The sequence below is a fragment of the Triticum aestivum genome, chromosome 5A (assembly GCF_018294505.1).
Source record: "Triticum aestivum cultivar Chinese Spring chromosome 5A, IWGSC CS RefSeq v2.1, whole genome shotgun sequence".
Classification (NCBI taxonomy): domain Eukaryota; kingdom Viridiplantae; phylum Streptophyta; class Magnoliopsida; order Poales; family Poaceae; genus Triticum; species Triticum aestivum.
The window spans coordinates 273,608,670-273,614,283 of NC_057806.1; the positions used below are offsets into that span (position 1 = coordinate 273,608,670).

A 5,614-nucleotide genomic window follows, 5' to 3' on the forward strand; every position below is an offset into this window, starting at 1 on the left:
ATGGACATGCTAAATTTTTATTTTCAGGGAGAACATCGCAAAAAAAGGACATTCTAAATTTTCACAATCCTAGGGCGCAATTTATATATGTATCATTTTCCAAATGTATATACTGACATATCAACTTATTAGTGTAGAAGTGTGTACTTGTGATATTCATTAATTATGTCTCACCTTCTCTTTTTAATTGACAGTGAACATGTTTTCATTTTTTTGAATTTGATATACTTCCTCTGCTTCAAAATAAGTGTCTCAATTGTAACAACATTTATATACTAAAATGGTTCATGGTGGAGAGGCGTTTTGGAGGCCAAGCTCCGTGGAGGCCTTTATTTTTGAAAAATTCAAATTCAAAACTTTATTGTTCAAAAAATTCTGAAAAAATATGCGTGCATGTAAGGATGTAACACACATGTGTGTAAAAATTCATGATGAAATACCTTGAATTGCGACCTATACCAAAAACACAAATTCATGGCTTGGGAGAATGAATAGTATCATGTGTTAAATAGCCCAGATTTGTCTTTTTTGCACAACCCTCATTTCAATGTATTTTGAACTGAAAATTTACACACATGTGTGTTATGCCTCCTTGTATATCTATATTTTTTCAGAATTTTTTGAAATGTAAAAATATGAATGAAATTTCAAATTTGAATTTGGAGGCTTCACTGGAGGCCGAGCTCCAAAAGGGATTTCCGTTCATGGTGGCTCTTTATTTGATAGACATTTGACTGAGTTAACTTAAACATGTACTACACCGGAAGTAGTACCAGCGTTGGCTCATCTTTTCACCTAAGCAAAGTTCCATGTAACTATCCACACTATCAACGCGTACAATGTGTACCCGTCCAAAAAACGTAGTGTGGCTACAGGTACCACCAACATGAGCCTTCGTTTTCTCCTTTCTCGAGTCTTCTTGTCTTCTCCCTGTCCCAAAAAAGAAAGTCTTGTATTCTCCGGAGCTCCCACTCCCAGCCATGGAAAAGGATGAGCCAGCCTGGATCTACCACATATGCGAGGATCACCTCGAAGCTCTCCTCGGTCTCCTCTCCTACTTCGTGGTCCTCACTCACACACCTCGTGGCTGGGACTACGCATAGTTTGCCTGCGCGCGTGCCGCGTCGATCTCCCGGGCCGTCAACGAGTATCGGGGCCTGATATCAACTGCGTGAGGGAGGATGCGAGCTCGTCGTACTCAACAGCGCAGTTGCCGCCGGCTACAATTGAGGCGTTGAAGGAGTGGATCTCGTTCCCCTTAGCTCCTGCAGATTGTGGTTGTCGGGATTCTGGGGTTGTTATCCGTCCCCGAGCGCCGGGCCGGAGGCATCGTAGCTGTCCCCAAGCGGGCACGCCGACGCACCGTCTTAATTTTTGACAGTCGCAACCCGACTTCAGTGTCACATTCTTTCACCTATAGGTTCCCCCTCTTCCTTTTTCTTTTTTCTGTCTTTGTACGACTGAACCATACTTTGGGATACTTCTTAATAGTGACAAATGGTATACTGGCTGCTATTGAAATGAGATAGTAGTAAGTCTGGACGCCAACGCAGCTTAAGCCAAATTGTTAATTAGTTTTTGACCCCTCAACAAATTAAAGAAGTAATTAGTGTATTTGTGATTATCTATAGTTTTAATAGTATTTCCAAAGATAAATTAATTTTAATAACTGGGTAGTAAAATTAGGTCTGATTGCATTCTACACGTGACATATAACGATGATTTGACGCTCACAACATTGTTGTACTATATAATAAGCTTCAAATATCAGATGTTAGAGTGTCGATGTTTGGTATTTCTGAACTATTTCCATCAAATTTTGATGCATTTTTCCGGTACTTATGCGGAGTAGTTGACCATCTCCGATGTTCGGTATTACTGAACTATTTCCATCAAATGTTGATGCATTTTTTCGATACTTATGCGGAGTAGTTGACCATCTCCGTCCTGTCATATCTTGTTAGCCTAGGTAAGTCAGTTATTATTTTGAAGGTAGTCTATAGTATACTATTTTTTCATGTACTTATGATTATATGTAATGCATAAAAGGCAGTATCATCCATCTAGTTCACTGGGATTGAGATGTCCTCTACCCTAGCTAATGTTCAAGCCAACACCCATCTACTTCATATGTATGTAAGTAGCGGCGCATGCTCTTTTTAATAAATCTTTGTTTCTGTCTGACCAATTCCTTTGGTTTGTACTACATGGACCACTCTTATGTAAGAAATTCCCAAATAGACAATGGATAATGGTACATTAAAGTAAAGAATCGATAATGTATACTTAGTTGAGTGAAATCGGTTCTGGCTCTCCATGTTTGATGCGGTGAAGCAGAATATGTGTAAAGCACTACCGAGTTTTGCTATCCTGGCCTGGCAATTTAGTCCTGCTGTACAATGGAGATTCCAACGGTCATAGTCCATGGATGCTGCTAGTCAGTAGGTTAATAGCATGACCCCCTTTAAATATAGTTTTATTTGTTTATTAGCAACTTCTTTCCTTTCTTTATTATAGTTTGAGCACTTCTTTAGATAGCAAATTCTTTGATCTCATTTATTTGTTGTTTCTACCAAGTGTTTGTCCTCATGTTTGTAATCATTCATTGAATATTAGGAGCAAAAAAGTGAAAAATCCGAGTAGTAGAGGTGCAGGTCTATCATAAGGATGTGTTCATTTTCAGGAATGATTATGCGGATCATACATGTTACGGATCTACATCTTCAATTGAGTACGCCTCCTTTTCACATCTATTGTTGTTATAAACAAAAGCCTCTTTCTTTAATTCTTTGAGACTAAAATAAATTTAAGTATATATGAGAAATGAAGAAGTAATATCAATAAAATTTGCATAATTAAATATTAGGATGAGCAGCATATGCAAAAAAATCAAAGATGAGAACTCTGAACTTCAATTTTTTTATCTGATAAATTTTGTAGTGACAGTGATGATCGTTTGTTTGTGCAAAACCTCCAGTAACCATACTTGCAAAAAGTTTTTCCCATAGAGTGGTCCCTATCTTCTCACCACTGAAAGAATTTCACCATGTAAAGGTAATGTAAAAAGTTATATACATAACTTTAAAATTGCTTACATAATATAAATAACTTACTCTAGCAAAAGAACATAAATCTCGCTTATGTTTGAAGTTTGCTGCGATTGTGAAGACAATTAAGCCCGGTTGGTGGTCGGCTGAGTGGACACAGGTCTTGGAATAACAGAGGGTAATGGTTCGATCCTTCAAACTTCCAGAACTGGTCTAGTCCAAACCTTCAGTTATAGTGAAATTCTCTAAAGGACTTGTGTCAAGTCTTTCAGGGAGGTGCGTTAGTAGGAGAGGAGTTTCATAGTTTAGCCAAGGTTGCTTGACAGTGTTCTATGGACTATGGTTTATCAGTTGCAGGACCTAATTTATTCTTCCCTTCAATTGTATATGTGCATGGTGTGAACTTTGACAGTGAGACCGGCAGAATCGCATGCAGAATGCTTTAGCCGCAGTCCAAAAGGTTTAATGTTGTTAGTTCCTAGCAGTTCTGGTGTAACCACGAAGTGAGATGCATTTTAATTATGTAGTTTTTATATAAAAAATTATCTGCTTATATTATGTAGTTCATAAGCAGACAATCAAGATACTTGAAATGCATTAGCCGTTTACTAAATGAATAGAGTTGGGAAGAAATCAAAGGTAAGGATTAGGCCATAGATAATAAAAAGGAGGTGACAACCACCAATGTTTAAGATCAAGAAAACAGTGCTTATTGTGTCACAAGCGAACATTTCTTATTTTCTCCATGTCTGTCATGCAGACCTTGAGCCAAAGAGGTCAATTATAATTTTGATATTTGTTAGGTACCTCGAAATAACTATTCCTATGTAGATAATAAAAATTACCTGATCTGAGCACTAAGATTTGTTTGTGCAGGTGCAAAGGGATTAGAAGATGCTTATGGGACAACTGTGAATGTTGACGGGAAATAGCTATTTCAAAGTTTGATTAAGAAAGTCACAGTAATCAAAATCTTAGGTGGAAAATTCTATTGGCTGAGATGTCCATGGACAGTAATGGCCAGGAACCAATATTTTATTGTCTGATGGTTATTCTCCTTTCATGTACGTTGCATGTGACAAAAGAATCAACTTGATGATGCTTATGTATATTTTGGCATCAAATATCAAATTCTATGTGTGTTGTTAATTGATGAATAGAACAATTATGGTAACAGAAAAAGAGTTGAATAGCAAAAACAAAAGGATGTGCATGCAATGACCAGGGATAGGCTTGGATGGTCTGGTAGAATCGATCAAGTACCTACCTTGGCTTTGGCCATTCCGCTGATGCTGAGCCACCTCGGAGTCGGAGGGGTCGGCCTATGCCTTCCATCCATATCTGCCAGTCTGTCCTCCTTTTCTTTGCATACCAGAGAGGAGTAAGGACGTAGGGCTGGAATATTGAGGCAACACGGAAGATGATGGTGCGGCCAATCTAGGGTTTAGATATGTTGTTTTGTTGATGGTGTGGTTGTGAGTACGGGGTAGGAGAGTTTGTGGGAACTAATGGATGGTCTATCCGATTTGACGGTAGGATATTTTACCTTTTTTAAAGGAAAAAAGGTAAGAGGCATGGGAACGACGTGTTATTCCATTGTAATAACAATGGTGGGTAAAATTTTAAAGTTAAATCTAATCTAATGGTTATTAAAAAAATTGTCTATTTGATTGAATGGTCGGATGTTTCTATTTTTTGTGGTAATTTCCAGCCTATTTATCTTTTATCTGTCTAGTCCGTAAATTCGTAAAGCACTTTTTATATATAATAGATTATCGTCATAGAAGTGTCATAACCATGACATATTTTTTCCGTTCAGGCCATAATGTCATGGATGTGTCTTTTTTTGTAGTGTTTGGGCTGATGTGAGGTGTCGTTGAATATGGGCCAAGTAGTAGCATAGTGCCAAACAGGGCAACTATGAACTTTGAGGCCGGGCGCTCAAGAAAAAGAAAAAGAACTCTTAGGCCGACATGCCAGTGCCACCGGTGTTGTTGTGCACTTGCGCGGCAAGAGCGTATTGGCACACATTCCAAATTCATGCTACCTTTTCATCCCCAATCCCCCGCCCCTTCCCCACCTTTGGAATCTCGATTCCTACTCCAGTTCCCCCAAATCCTCCTCCTCTACTCCCTATACTCAAGCTCGCTGGTCAACGTGGATCTACGAGCCGGAGATCCTGAGGTCCGTCCTGCCTTGAGGCGTTGTGTGCTGTCACTCAACAATGGTGTGTCCGTGCTTGACAACCAATATGCCGGCAAAGTGTTGATGGTAACCATCAATGGCGACCGGCCTCCCGTCTCACCAGATGACCTGGTCAAAGCTCTTGGCATTGCGCATGGCATCCAAATAAGTGACTTTCTCATTGAAGTCTGTTCGCCACCGGTTGATTTCTTTATTAGGTTTCGGACAACAATCGATTACAGTCGTGTGTTTGAATCTTCCCGGCATTTGTTCTGCATTGGCGCGCTGGTGATCTTTGATCGGTAGCACCCAGGATGGGGCTCGGTGCACTCTGAGATTGAGTTTTTAACAAAACTTACCTTCCACAGCATGCCTCGACGGGC

The 5,614-nt window shown here is 39.5% G+C and overlaps 1 long non-coding RNA gene across 1 annotated transcript; it reads left to right on the top strand.

Annotated features, from left to right (window-relative positions):
- Positions 1 to 807: 807 nt before the first annotated feature.
- Positions 808 to 4,223, top strand: LOC123102965 (uncharacterized). The gene is made up of 2 exons (XR_006449541.1): positions 808 to 2,731; positions 3,924 to 4,223. It is a non-coding gene; the product is annotated as an uncharacterized lncRNA (long non-coding RNA).
- The last annotated feature ends 1,391 nt before the right edge of the window (positions 4,224 to 5,614 follow it).